Source organism: Nicotiana tabacum, chromosome 11, assembly GCF_000715075.1.
Source record: "Nicotiana tabacum cultivar K326 chromosome 11, ASM71507v2, whole genome shotgun sequence".
In the NCBI taxonomy this organism is placed as follows: Eukaryota; Viridiplantae; Streptophyta; class Magnoliopsida; order Solanales; family Solanaceae; genus Nicotiana; species Nicotiana tabacum.
In genome coordinates this window covers 161,941,529-161,957,568 of record NC_134090.1, presented here as the reverse complement: position 1 = coordinate 161,957,568, position 16,040 = coordinate 161,941,529, and the positions used below count along the sequence as shown (strand labels likewise).

Below are 16,040 nucleotides of genomic sequence, written 5' to 3'. Positions count from 1 at the left end.
AAAATATCCTTCGCACTTTAACACCTAAATTTGATTTTGTGGTGTGTGCTATTAAGGAATCTAAATATTTAGACTCTATGATGGTGGAGCAATTGGAAGGTTCTTTACAGGCCCACGAAGAAAAGATCAAAAGGAGACAAGAAGTGCTATCGGAGCAACTTCTTAAAACTCAGGCATCCTTCAAGGATTATGGAGGTGAAACAAGCTATTGAGGAAACGGACGAGGATGAGGCCGAGGTCGAGGAGGTCATGGAAGAGGAAGAAGTAATGGTAACAACTTCAACAATGAAGTTAAAATCCACGAAACATTTAGAGGTCGTGGTTGTAGACAAAGAGGAGGAAGAGGACGTGGATACTACCAAGAAAATAATAGACAAAGGTATGACAAATCAAAAATTGAATGTTATAATTGTCATAAATTTGGCCATTACTCTTGGAAATGTCGTAGCAATGTTGAAGAAAAGGCTAACCTTGTTGACGACAAGAAAGAAGAAAATGAGTCAACGTTGTTGATGACACTCAAGGAAGAAGACAGAGATGATTGCAGCTCGTGGTATTTGGACAATGGAGCAAGCAATCATATGTGTGGATGCAAAGAGAAGTTTGTGGAGATCAATAAAACAGTGAGATGTAATGTGTCCTTTGGAGATACCTCAAAGGTTCAAATCTAAGGGATAGGTACGATTCTGATCTCCTGTAAAGATGGTAGTCACAAGTTAATTCAAGATGTTTATTATGTACCAAAATTAAAAAGTAATATTTTAAGTTTGGGCTAACTTCTTGAAAAGGAATATGACATCCACATGAAAAATATGCATCTTTGGCTTAGAGATTCAAGTGGAATTCTAATTGCTAAAGTGCATATAGCAAAGAATAGATTGTTTTCTCTGAATCTTAAAACAATTGATGCAAAGTGTTTGAAGGCTAATGTGCAAGATGAATCATGGTGTTGGCACATGTGATTTGTGCACTTAAATTTTGAAGCGCTCAAATCAATGGGAGAAAAGAACATGGTGCATGGGATACCATCAATTAACCATCCCAATCAATTGTGTGAAGCTTGTCTTCTTGGAAAGCATGCAAGGAGGAGTTTTCCAAAGGAGGCCATGTCAAGATCAACCAAGCCGCTCCAGCTTGTCCACACTGATGTGTGTGGACCAATCAATCCACCTTCTTTTGGTAAAAGAAAATACTTTCTGCTTTTCATTGATGACTTCAGTAGAAAGACTTGGGTTTATTTCTTGAACCAAAAATCTGAAGCTTTTGTTGCTTTTAAAAAATTCAAAGTACTTGTGGAGAAAGAAAGTGGCTATGAAATTAAAGCTCTAAGGTCCGATAGAGGAGGCGAATTCACCTTAAACAAATTTAACGACTTCTTTCAACTTCATGGAATTCGTCGCCCTCTAACGGTACCTTATTCACCTAAACAAAATGGTGTTGCAGAGAGAAATAATTGAACGATTCTTAATATGGCTAGATGTATGTTGAAAGCTAAAAGTATGCCTAAGGAATTTTGGGCCGAAGCTGTTTCTTGTGCAGTTTATTTGAATAACAGGTCTCCAACAAGAAATGTTAGAGATCAAACCCCTCAAGAAGCATGGAGTGGAAGAAAGCCAAGTGTCAAGCACTTGAGAATCTTTGGGAGCATGGCCTATGCTCATGTGCCACATCAAGAGAAAGCAAAGCTTGACGATCGAAATGTCAAGCATGTGTTTGTTGGCTATGATACGAGTTCAAAAGGCTACAAGCTATACAACCCAAGCAGCGGTAAGGTAGTGGTAAGTCGTGATGTTGAATTTGATGAAGAACTGGCATGGAATTGGGAAGCTGAGGAAGAAACTTCATATGATTTTCTTCCATACTTTGGTGATGAAGAAGAACCGGAGACCGTGGAACCTGTGCAGGACACAACTCCACCTTCTTCTCCAACAAATGTTGCATCTCCCTCTTCTCAAGAAGGTTCAAATGAACAACCGCAAAAGACAAGGAGCATTTAAGAGCTCTATGAGGACACAAAAGAAGTTACTAATTTTGATTTTTTATGTTGTCTCTTTGCTGATAGTGAACCAATGAACTTTGATGAAGCTGTTACAAACAAAAGGTGGAGACAATCCATGGAGGAGGAGATTGAGTCAATAGAGAAGAACAACACTTGGGAGTTAACAACTCTTCCCAAGGGTCATCGAGCAATTGGAGTGAAATGGGTATACAAGACAAAGAAGAATGCTGATGGAGATGTGGAGAGATATAAGGCACGACTTGTGGCTAAATGCTACAAGCAAAGGCAAGACATTGACTACGAAGAAGTCTATGCACCTGTTGCCCGCATGGAGACTATTCGTTTGCTGATCTCTTTGGCGGCGCAAATGAAGTGGAAGATTCATCAACTAGATGTCAAGTCAGCCTTTTTAAATGGCTATCTTGAAGAAGAAGTCTATGTTGAATAACCATTGGGCTTCGTGGTCAAAAACCATGAAGATAAAGTGTTGCAGTTGAAGAAAGCTTTATATGGATTAAAGCAAGCCCCACGAGCATGGAATAGTTGCATCGACAAGTATTTTCAAGACAATGGGTTTACTCGTTGTCTCCATGAATATGCTCTTTACCTTAAAGTTCATACTAATGGAGATATCTTAATTGTTTGTCTTTATGTTGATGATCTTATTTTCACGGGTAATAACCCAAGTTTGTTTGAAGTTTTCAAGAAAGATATGTCCCGTGAGTTCAAGATGACAGACGTAGGGCCCATGTCATATTACCTGGGCCTAGAAGTGAAGCAGATGGAGGATGGAATTTTTATCTCTCAAGAAAGCTATACAAAGGAGATATTGAAGAAGTTCAACATGCTCGATTGCAACCGCGTGAACACACCGATGGAAAGTGGGACAAAATTATCCAAGTTTGATGAAGGAGAAAAAGTGGATCCCACATTCTTCAAAAGTCTTGTGGGAAGTTTGAGGTACTTGACTTGTACCAGACCAGATATACTTTTTGCAGTTGGAGTAGTAAGTCGCTTCATGGAGGCTCCTACCTCTACTCACTTAAAGGTCACTAGAAGAATTCTTTGTTACCTAAAAGGTACGATCGATTTTGGGTTATTTTATTCTTCTTCTAATGATTTCAACCTTGTGGGATTTTGTGATAGTGATTATTGATGATAGAAAAAGTACAACTGATTTTGTATTTTTCTTGGGTGATTCTGTTATTTCTTGGAGTTCAAGAAGCAGTCCATTGTTACTCTCTCAACTTGTGAAGCCGAATATATAGCAGCAACATCATGTACCTGTCATGCTATTTGGCTAAGGAGATTATTAAAGGAGCTCAATTTGCCACAAATGGAAGCTACATAGATTTGTATTGATAACAAATCTGCACAGGCACTCGCCAAGAATCCGGTATATCATGATCGAAGCAAGCATATAGATATAAGGTATCATTTCATCATAGAGTGCATTTCCAAGAAGGAAGTCAGGCTCAAATATGTGAAGTCTCATGATCAAGTTGCAGATATCTTCACAAAGCCTCTTAAGTTTGAAGATTTTCAAAGATTGAGATCAAGAATTGGAATGAAGAAGAAAAATCAAAATTAAGGGAGAGATTTGTAGGACCCATAAAAAAGATGAAACAAAGAAAAAAGATGAAAAAGTTGCAGAAGTCAAATAGGGTGGCTGGAAAGATTTTCCAAGTTGGGCGGCTAGAAAAAGTTGCCAAATTTCAAAAGTCACAAACACATGTTTTGACCGATGGTAATTTGCACTGCAAATTACAGTGAATAAACCATTCTGATCTTCTATAAATAGCAGGCTCCATTTCTCTTTTGATACACACCAAAATAACGAGAGAAGCATAAAGCAGTGAGAGTAATCCACAAATTGTGGTCTGTGAGATAACTAGTGAGTGGTAGTAATATTGTAGTGAGGTGTTTTAAATAAAGAGTGTTATTTCTTTTAAAGTTGTAGTAGTCTCTTGACACTACTGAGTTGTAATATTATAGTGGTAATATTGCTCCACTCGGGTATTGTATTTTATCCCGCTAAAATATTTGATATCATTGTTACTCTCTTGTGTTATTATTATTTGCTGTGGATATTATTCCTGGGCGAGATTATTTTTTATCCCAACACTTACTACCTGATACTGTATAAAAGATCAAACTTATCAAGGAAGAGGTACAGGAAAACATGAGTCTTATTGTTGTAAACTCTCCCAACAAACTAGTTGAGAGAAAGTCATCAAAAAAGCAAGTCGGGCAAATAATTGTAGGCTTTGAGGAGGAGAAAAACTTGATAATTTCACAGCTTACCAATCGACTAGCAGAGCTGGATGTTATTTCGATCATTGAAATGCCTGGTGCAGGTAAAACTACTCTTGCGTACAAAGTATTCAATGATAAGTCAGTTACTAGTCATTTCGATATTTGTGCATGGTGCACAGTCGACCAAGAGTATGACAGCAAAAAGGTGTTGCATAAAATTTTTAATCAAGTCATTGGTTTAGATGCGGAGTTTATGGAGGATTTTGACGTTTATGATGAGCTTCGAAAAAAGCTGCACAGTAGGAGGTACCTTATTGTTTTGGATGACTTGTGGGATACTAAAGCATGGGACGAGCTAACAATGCCTTTTTAGGATTTTCAGAAAGGAAGTAGAATTATTTTAACAAGTCGAGAAAAGAAAGTGGCTTTGCATGGAAAACGTCATAGTGATCCCCTTAACCTTCGATTGCTAAGACAAGAAGAAAGTTGGGAGTTACTAGAGAAGAAGGTATTTGGAGAAGAAAGCTGCCCTGACGAACTAAAGGATGTTGGAGAAGAAATAGCCCTAAAGTGTGAGGGGCTTCCTTTGGCACTTGATATGGAAAAGAAAGAGGATTTGTGGCTGGAAGTTTTAAATAATTTGAAATCCTTTAAGAATGAAGGGGAGGTGATGGAGGTTATAGAGTTAAGTTATTACCATTTATTGGATCACCTAAAGCCATGCTTGCTCTACCTCGCAAGCTACCCAAAGGACGAAGATATTCGAATCTCTCAATTGAATGCCTTATGGAGTGCCGAAGGGTTTGTGGAACAAAATGCCATGAAGAGTGTGGAAGAAGTATCGGAGTCTTATGTGTATGAGTTAATTTCTAGTAGCTTGGTAATACTTTTCAATGAGAGAGGTATCAGGGACCCGAGTATCAAAATTCATGATCTTGTGCATGATTTTTGTTTGAGAAAAGCTGAAAAGGAAAAGTTGTTTGGCTTTGTAAGTTCAAGTGATCCATCCTCTTCTTCAGATCTGATGCCACTGGGAATGACCATTCATTTTGATGGTTTAGAAAAAAAATTTGCCTAGTTCAGCCATGTTAAACACCTTCTCTCTTTGAAGGTGGTAGGCATGTATGACAAGCTTCCTGAAAACTATCACCTAAGACACTTGAGGCTTCTTAAAAGGTTGGAGCTGCCGTATATAACATTGACAGATTCTTTGCTGAATGAAATAGGCATGCTTGTTTATTTGAGGTGCTTAATCATTCAAATAAAGGCAAGAGCTTTCCCTCCATCATTTGCAAACCTCTTGAATCTGGAAACTCTGGTGGTGCATAATGTGTCATCAACAACGGTAATATCACCTAGTATTTGGAGTCTTCCAAAGCTACGACATGTGAGAATGAACAGTTTTTTTCCTCTTTGAACCGACCATCGACAAACCAACAGTGTTAGAAGAGGAGTCGAAGTTAGAGAATTTGAGAATATTACATGAGCCCACCATTTTCTGTTTGGAAGACAGAAAGGAGATATTCAAAAGGTTTCCCAATCTTCGAAGCCTTAAATTCAGCATTGGCATGCCAACGAATTTCAGATTAGATGCAACAGAAGAGCAGATTTGTTTTCCAAGATTGGATGTCCTTAATGAACTTGAAGAAGTTTCTGCATATTTTGGCCTCAATTGGCACAATGCAAATCAGTGGGATTTTCACTTCCCTTCGAGCTTGAAAAGATTGGGGCTGAGATGGTTTGATCTGACATCCGATTCACTATCAAGAATTGCGAGATTACCCAACCTTCAAGAACTGTGTCTAGACAGCTTAACCATGGAACGCAGTGGAAGTCACCTTCCACAGTCTCAAATCGCTAAAGTTGGCATGGGTGTCTTTTTCTGAATGGCAGGTTGGAGAGGAATCGTTTCCTGTGCTCGAGGAACTACAATTACTATACTGTTCTGAGATTAAGGAGATCCCCGACAGTTTTGGGGATATTACTTCATTGAAGTCTATCGCACTGGAAAGCAATTCTCAACTTGAAGATTCAGCTCTAAGGATTAAGGAATATATTTCGGAAATGACAGGAGAAGACAAGCTTGAGTTAAAGGAGTCCTTGGCGAAAATTGATCTATTTCCTTATAAGTAACATATATAGCTCTACATGTGATTCTTCTATTAATGACTTTTTTTTTTCACTTTGGAATTCAGAGAATCTCAAATTTAGTTTATTCCCGTGTAGTTTTGAAACGTTTGATGCTTTTTTGAAATGACATATTTGTTAGGGATATACTTGATATTCCCTAGATCCAATGTCATATTTGATGATTTGAACATATTTTTTTGTGAACGTTATTTCATATAATATATGGCATTTGATAATCTTTTATCATTATTATTATTTGATATAAAATATATATGGCATTTGATATTCTTTTATCATTGTTATTAATTGCTTGATTAATTTGATAAGGCCCTTGATTAAATTTTGAGACTTGACATTGTGATGGAGATCATGATAATGAGAGTGAAGTTTCTTATAATTTAATCTAAATTTTGTTCTTGATCATAGGATTATTAATTTGGACATTAATAATCCGGTTAGATCAATATCTATGTGATCATCTTTATAGGATAAAGATTAGTTGATCTCATTAACTAAATCACATAGATAGATGATGCATATAGAGATATGATCATTGAATCGATCATTGGATAATTCCTAATGGTTAAAATTACCATAAATTGTCAATGGGATATTCTCTGGAAGAATGTGATGTAAGAACTTCCTTTGACCTGATATCATCATAGTAATTGACAAGTTATTTATTGTACTTTGATACTAGACACATATGGCCCTAGGGCGATAGTTGAAAGGATATTGGGTATGATTAAATACTTGTAGAATTAGTGATTGATCAAGATGGAATATGTCAACTCTTGGTAATGAGTTTAAGCTCCATGTTGTCATGAATTATAATCGACCAAATTAAGACCTTGGCCAGGGTGATTGAATGAAAGAAGAAAAAGTTTCTTAGGTCATTCAATGGTTGATTATATTTTGACATGAATACATAGTTGGTCGCCTATTAGGATTTGACAGTTGAACCATATCCTAGGGTGACCCAGAGCTATAATGACAGAAGGAATTAATACATTATTCTTCTAAAGGTTCTTGAGAGTAAATTGTATACTTCATGTTATCAGGTCGTTAAGGAGTGTTGCTAGACGCCACCCTTGATTAGTATATTGATGTGATCAATTTACTACCGGCTTAGTATTGAACCTATGGGGTCGCACACTAACGAGTGTTCTGATCTTTGCTAAAGGATTAATTGCTTTATTATTTGATAATTAAATTAAAGAATTTAATTAGTCAAATAAATTTAGTTATTAATCCAAATGAAATATTATTATATTCTTTGCTAGCACAGAGGATATAATTAATATTGTGAACAAATTGAAATATTCTATTTAGAATAGAAAAACAAAATTATATCTCTTGATTAAAATATATATATATATATATATATATATATATATATATATATATATATATATATATATATATATATATAATTATATATATAATTAGCACTTATTTTATATAAGAGATGTTATATAAAATATTAATAAAGTCTTGTTAATAAATTCAATTTTGAATTGGATTAATTAACATGGAAAGTCCTTATGGTATTGTCTACAATTTTCAACCCATTTGATATGGGAGTTAATTTTTTAATAGAAAAATATTAATAAGTAGAATTCAATTTAGAATTGAATTCTATGTTTTTATTTTAAAATGGTGACTAAGTTGTAGAATTCAATTTAGAATTGAATTCCATAAATGAGTCACACATTTTTATTTTCAAGTATTGACTAAGTTATAGAATTCAATTTAGAATTGAATTCCATAAATGAGTTACATGTTTTTATTTTAAAATGTTGACTAAGTTGTAGAATTCAATTTATGTGTGTGTGTGTGTGTGTGTGTGTGTGAGTCCTAATTAAGAATAAGAGACATATAGATCTTATACATATTGTAAAGAAAGCAAGAGAGTCATTCTTGAGAAGAAAAATTACTTTGAGAAAGTAATAGTGCAATATAAAACCAAGATAGAAAATATTAGTACAAGAAAATTATTTCTTGTTCTTCTATCTTTAAGTTGAGATTTTTGAGAAAAATTTCAACACAATATTTTCATTCAATTTGTTCACGAGATTTCATTGATCAAGGAGTTGATAGCAAGGACCAGTCTCGGTGTGGATACGCATAGAGTCTTCGCACTATCGAAGAAATTTAAAAAACGAGACTCTCTTCAGAAGGTACGTCTTAGATCCGATCTTTGACATGTAAATAAATTTTTAAACACGAAAATTTCTGCCTATGATTGTTTTTATCTTCCGTTGCATGTTTAGAACACCGATACGCGATCCTACAATATTAACCAATCTATGATATAAGAATTGTCAGATATGTCAAATAAGCATTTTGTACAGTGAGTCCGTGACATAAATCAAAATTACGAGAAAAACGAAAATCAATCAGATATTAAATACTTACCTTTTGTCCACTCATTTCTTTAATTGTAGCTGGAAGTTTCTTTGATCATTCGGAAAAACATCCGCCTTTTAGATAAATCAGAATAAAGAAAAGGTAAAAATGTTAGTGATTTTATCATAAATCCACATGATCCTAGTGATGGACTGAGGAGATGCCAAGAGCTACTCAAACACAAAGGGTAAATTTTGCAGATCCATCAATTTGACACTGCTTGATTATATTTCCAGCATGAATATTGGAATAACTATCTTTTTAGTAGCATAAATCAGAAGAAATGCGCTATCTGGGTTTGAAATTCTAATGCTTTGACTCAAGGCTCAGTGGGATGAAAGCTGCTCCTGCAAATATTTATACATTTCAAGAAACATTGTATATTTGAAAGAGGTTGTGTAAGCTTATGGAGATCCCGGACAGTTTTGGGGATATTGCTTCATTAAACTTATGAAAGAGGTTGTGTAAGCTTATGTAAATGTTTGATCGAAATTTGTTCTATTCCCCTTATTAAAAGTAAAATAGCTGTGATTATGATTATTCTGCAAGTGGTTTCTCAGAACTTAGCGGGAACCAACAAAAACAACTCAGTATAATCTCATTTAGTGGGGTCTGGAGAGGGTCTGCGTACACACTATCCTCCCAGAACCCACTAAATGGGATTATACTGGGTTGTTGTTGTTGGTTTCTCAGAACTGATGTATTAATTCTTCTAAAGCTTGTGACTCTTGTGTTGTAGCTGTAATCTCCAGTATCTGTTGTTACATACAACACAAAATTTCATCAACTTATTGATTGAGGATCAGTATCTGTTTTTTATTTTTACATAGTTAGACAGGAAGATGGGATCTAACTGAACATTAGATGTAACACTATAGTTTAACCTCATGACCATTATATTTTTTGTGGAAGACCGTAGGGGTGGCAAAAGGGCGGGTCGGGTATATATATATATATATGAACAGGTCAAAACGGTTTAATTATCCGATCCAACTCATATTTAATACGGATAAAAAATGGGTTAATCGGTGGATGATATAGATATCCATATAATCCATGACTTCTTGAATATGATCACTTTTGAGAGAATTTTTAGTGTATTCTATATTTGACCCGTTTTCAAAAAATTCATTATCTAACCGATTTTTAATGAATAAAATAGGTGGATAACTATTTCTTTTAACCATTTTGCCGCCACTATAGAAGAGCAAGCTTCTGTCTTTTTTGCCTCACATACATTGCTGTTGATACAATTGAACGATAGATGTACATATGATTTCAAATTCTAACCTTTTAACCAATGGATTATTAGTGCAAGAAGAAGCGCTGTCCAATTGGAATTTTGACCATCTAACTATCCTTTCAAGATTGAAGCTTCTGTTTCCTTTGCCTCACATACATAAAAATTGATATATGTTGAACTTTTAGTGTCAACAAGACCAGACTATTTTGAATTCATTATATTGTCAGCGCACAACATAAAATCTTCTGAATATCCAACCAATACAACATTCTTTTTTTATTTTTTCTCCGAAACTAATGAAAGACCTACCGTTACATATGGCAACTGAAGAATACTCATTATAACAGTAAAGTCACAAAATCATTGTTTGCGACATTAAAGTAATTAGCTTTTACCCTCTATATATAACGGTAAAGTCACTAAATTTTACATAATATAACTATTGTACATATCTTAGATACAATCAAACCTCTCCATAACAGCCTCGTTTGTTTTGAATATTTTTGGATGTTATAGTGAGATGTTGTTATACAGAACATATATTTTAGGCGAAAATCATGTACGGCCACCTAAACTTGTCCCGATTTTCCTCTTGGACACCTTATTAAAGGTATGTTCCGATTGAACACTTCATGTAACACATATTTGTTTCAAATAAACACTTTTGCGGGACATGGCACATTAAGTGTAATGCACCTCTGTTGGGCGCGTGAAGGGATAAATTTATGCTGACTGTTGACTCTCCCAACGTTAAAATTTTAACGTCAACTAACCCAACGGATCTATCCATTCCCAAATTAAATTGGAACCCTAATTTCTCAATATGAGACCCGTTTCTCTTTTTCTTTCTTCCTCTGTTCTTTACTCTTCTTCCTCTGTTCTTTACTCTTCTTCCTTTGCTGTGTACATCTTGTTTTATTTTCTTGTTTCTTTTCTCATAGCTGAATCTTCTCTATCTCGTTTTCTTCTTTTTCCTCCTATTTGAAACATTCAAATGTCGCAAAATTCGCAAAATTCAGTGTACGCAGAGGACCCTGATTTATGTTGTTGCGGTGATTATGCTAAGTTGAAGACCTCGACCACCCCAACAAACCTAGGCCGCCGATTTTATGGTTGTAGAATTTCAAGAGTGAGTAACTAGTTTCATTGGTTATGAAAATTTTCGCTTTTTGTTTCTTATTAATCAGTAATGTGAATGCATTTGTTGTTAGGAAAATGGTGGATGTAATTATTTTAGATGGTTTGATGGTCCATCTACGGGTCCATCGTGTTGTGATTCTCGGATCAATATGAAGATTATTTGGGAGGAAAAACAACTCTATTTCACAAGAATAGAATTACAAAGAATTTACACCAAGAATTTCTCTCTACAAAAAAAACTTCACCAAACTCTCTTTTTGTTTTCACAATCTCTTCCTGGATTGTATTTCAATCTCTCTGGATTGATTTTTTTGTGTAAAACATAAGGCTCTATTTATAGCCTTAAAGAAGGTGGTTGGTGGTTGAATTCTTCATCCAACAATGGAGGTTTCAACAATGGTGGCTTCTAGAATGTGTTGGTGGCTTCAACAATGGTGGACTTCTAAAATTGATAGTTGACAGCAGCTGAACTTATCAATTCTCCCCCTTCAGCTGCATTCCAACGCAGCTACTATTTGAAAGTTATTCCAACTATGTCTCTGCACAGCTCTAACTTTTCTTGAGTGACCACCTTTGTTAACATGTCTGCTGGATTCTCCTTCGTATGGATCTTCACTAGTTTCAACAGTTGTTGATTCATCACTTCGCGTATCCAGTGATAGCGAATATCGATGTGCTTTATCCGAGAATGATACATTGAGTTTTTGCTTAAATCAATTGCACTTTGACTATCACAATGTATCTTATACTCTGTTTGATTTATCCCTAGTTCTTGGAGAAATCGCTTTAGCCACAACATTTCTTTTCCAGCTTCCGCTACAGTAATATACTCTGCTTCAGTTGTGGATAGTGCAACACACTTCTGCAATCTTGACTGCCATGACACAGCTCCCCCTGCAAAAGTATAAACATATCCTGAGGTTGATTTTCTTCCATCAGGATCTCCGGCCATATCTGAATCTGTATAGCCTTCCAAGACTGGATCAGCTCTCCTAAAGCACAGACTTGATTTTGAAGTACCTTTAAGATACCTGAAAATCCACTTAACTGCCTCCCAATGTTTCTTTCCAGGGTTAGAAAGAAAACGACTTACCACACCTACCGCATGTGCGATATCTGGCCTCGTGCAAACCATGGCATACATCAGACTTCCAACTGCTGAAGAATATGGAATTGTAGACATCTCCTCAATCTCTTTCTTGGATGAGGGGCACAAACCCTTGCTCAACTTGAAGTGATTTGCCAAAGGGGCACCTACCGGTTTGGCATTACTCATATTGAACCGTTTGATCACTCGTTCAATGTAATTTTCTTGAGATAGCCATAACTTCTTGTTTCTCCTATCTCGAGTTATCTGCAATCCCAAAATATGTTGAGCTAGACCTAAGTCTTTCATTTCAAAGGACTTAGAGAGTTCTTTCTTCAACTGTCTAATTTTTGTTGCATCTTGTCCGACGATCAACATGTCGTCTACATAAAGTAGAAGTACAACAAAATTGCCATCCGAAAATCTCTGAATGTAAACACACTGATCTGCAGCAGTCCTTTTATATCCTTGACTTACCATAAATGAGTCAAACTTTTTGTACCACTGCCTCGGTGCTTGCTTTAGGCCATATAAACTTTTCGTAAGCTTATAGACGAGGTTTTCTTTTCCTGAAACCTCAAAACCTTCCGGCTGCTCCATATAGATTTCTTCATTTAGATCACCATGAAGAAATGTTGTCTTGACATCCAGTGTTCAAGCTCCAAATTCAAACTGGCTACCAATCCAAGGATGATGCGGATTGAAGTCAATTTTACAACTGGTGAAAATATTTCATCAAAGTCAATTCCCTTTTTCTGTAGGAATCCTTTGACTACTAACCGGGCTTTGTGCTTCACCACCTTTCCTTTGTCATCTTTCTTGAGCTTGAATACCCATTTACTCTTCAGTACCTTCTTTCCTTGTGGAAGTTTTACAATCTCATAAGTGTTGTTTTTCTGTAAAGAGTTCATCTCTTCGGTCATTGCTTGCAGCCATTTTTCTTTATCCTTATGAGATATAGCTTCATGGAAACTCTCTGGTTCTCCATCTTCAGAAAGTAGAATATACTCGGTTTCTGGGTATCGAGTTGATGGAGTCTGACCTCGTTCAGATCGACGAGGTTGTTGATTATTAGCTTCAGGAGGTGTATCGTCATCGTTCCCCTGTGATGGTTCTGTAGTTTCCTAAGGGATTTGTGCCTCCCCATGCCAAACATCCTCCTGTTCTGCTTCGGGTACTGTTTCATGCTCCCCCATGCTATTTGTGTCAAACTGCAATGGTAGTGGATCTGGTCCAACTTTTTGGGCACTGGAACCTCTTTCATAAGACATTGTGGGTTTTTCAATGTCTTCAATTGTCTGGTTTTCGTGGAATACAATATCCCTACTTCTGATCACCGTCTTCTGTATTGGATCCCATAATCTATACCCAAATTCTTCATCTCCATAGCCTATGAAGATACATGGTATAGTTCTACCATCAAGCTTCTTCCTGAGCTCCTTGGATACATGTGCATGTGCTAAACAACCGAATACCCTTAAGTGAGAATATGAGGGATTCTTACCAGACCATATTTTCTCTGGAACCTCAAATTCAATGGGGCTGATGGTGACCAGTTGATTAGGTAACAGGCGGCGCGAACAGCTTCTCCCCAGAATGGCTTAGGCAGCTTTGCCATACTGATCATACTTCTGACTCTTTCCATAATTGTCCGGTTCATTCTCTCGGCTACTCCATTGTGTTGTGGGGTGCGTGGGACCGTCTTTTCATGTCGAATCCCTTGTCTCTTGCAATAGGAATCGAACTCCTTGGAAGTATACTCGCCTCCATTATCTGAGCGAAGGCATTTTAATTTCTTTCCCGTTTCACGCTCTACCATGACATGAAATATCTTGAAATAATCAAAAGCCCGGTCCTTTGTCTTTAAGAAGTACACCCACACCTTTCGAGAAGCATCATCAATGAAAGTCAGAATATACCTATTGCCGCCAAGTGACTTCTCCTCCATGGGACCACAAATATCAGAGTGTACCAGACTGAGTAACTCTGATTTTCTGGTTGAAGAAAATGTAAAAGAGACTCTATGTTGCTTTTCGAATAAGCAATGATTACAAGGGTCTAAAGCAGCATTCTTGTCCATTCTGATAAGTTGCTTTTTCGTTAGAATTGATATCCCTTTTTCACTCATGTGACCGAGTCTCTGGTGCCATAGGTTTTGAGACACCTCTTTTTCCATAACATTGAGGCTGTCTGAACATACCTTCACATGAGTTTTATATAAGTTGCCACAAATATGTCCTCGAGCGAGAATCATAACCCCTTTCAGCAATTTCCATGTGCCTTTTCCGAAATAACTTTCATAGCCCTGTTTGTCAAGAGCTATACCTGATATTAGGTTTAGACGAAGATCTGGCACATGACGGACATCCTTCAATATCATTGTACTCCCGATATTTGTTTGTATTTTGATATCACCAATTCCAACTATCTCACAGGAAGAAGTGTTCCCCATCTTCACTACTCCAAAGTCTCCTGCTTTGTATGTTGTGAAGAAATCTTTTCGGGATGTGGCGTGGTATGATGCTGCAGTATCTACCACCCATTCGTTTTCTTCTTGACTTGAGATGTGAAGGCATGTCTCTTCTTGGATGGAACAAATGGCTACCTCTCCGTGGGTAGTGACTAATGTATCTCCATCCTTTTGCTTCAACTGCTCCTTCTCCTTATGCAATTTTCTGTAGTTCTTCTTTAAATGGCCCTTTATTCCACAGTGGTAGCACATATATGATGACTTCCTACCATCTGTGGATTTTCCCCTACTCTTGCTTCTGCCTCTCCTCTTATCTTGACTTCTTTCTTGTTGTCTCCCTCTTTCTGTAATAAGGGCATGCGACTCACCATGATCGATGTCCTTTCTTCTGGCTTCTTCATTAAATAAGGCATCTTTAACCATAAACATGGTCAGATTTCCACTAGGAGTTGAATTACTGAGAGCACCAGCGTCTCCCAGCTATCAGGAAGAGAACTAAGAAGTAGTAGGGGGCTTGCATCTCATCCCCGAGCGACATGTCAACAACGATAATTGATTTATCAAGCTCTAAAACTCACTGGTATGCTCGGCAACTGAAGTTCCGTGCTTTAACTTCAAATTTACCAAACGCCTCATCAACAAGGCTTTGTTCCTAGCGGTCTTGGCTTGATACATCCCTTCTAACTTCACCCAGAGGGCATACGCATCTGTCTCTTGTGCAACATGATGAAAAACGCTATCGTCAATCCATTGTCGAATTTGACCGATAGTTTTTCTGTTTAATTTCTTCCACTCTGCTTCTTTGGTGGAATCGGGGTTCCTACCCTTTGCTTCTATGGGATCAAACAAATCTTTACAACTGAGGAGATCTTCCATCCGAGGTCTCCACAATGTGTAATTTGTGGCAGTAAGCTTTATCATAGCTCCAGATGATGATGATGACTCTTCCATTAAGTCTTTAAAATGGCTTGGTCAAAATTTTGGAGCAGAACCTCACCAAACGGAACTTACCAACGCGTCCAGAATGGTGAAAAATGGTAGGATTGACTCTTCTTGGGTCAAAATAGGGCCTCCAGAAAATTTTCAAAATTTACACCAAACTTTTGGGGTTAAATCGAAAATATACTGCACTTGTGGGGCAGATTTATAATTTCAGTAACTTCAGGGGTTATTTCATAAATTTCTAAAAATTATGATGACTGGGCGCTGACTAGATGCTGACTGGATGCTGACGTGGCGCTGACTAGATGCTGACTGGATGATGACGTGGCGCTGACTGGGCAGTTACTATTCATCATCTTCTTCC

The 16,040-nt window shown here is 36.8% G+C and overlaps 1 pseudogene; it reads left to right on the top strand.

The window, feature by feature from the left end:
- The first annotated feature begins 4,181 nt into the window (after nucleotides 1-4,181).
- On the top strand, nucleotides 4,182-6,388 carry LOC107787856 (putative late blight resistance protein homolog R1B-16; annotated as a pseudogene).
- The last annotated feature ends 9,652 nt before the right edge of the window (nucleotides 6,389-16,040 follow it).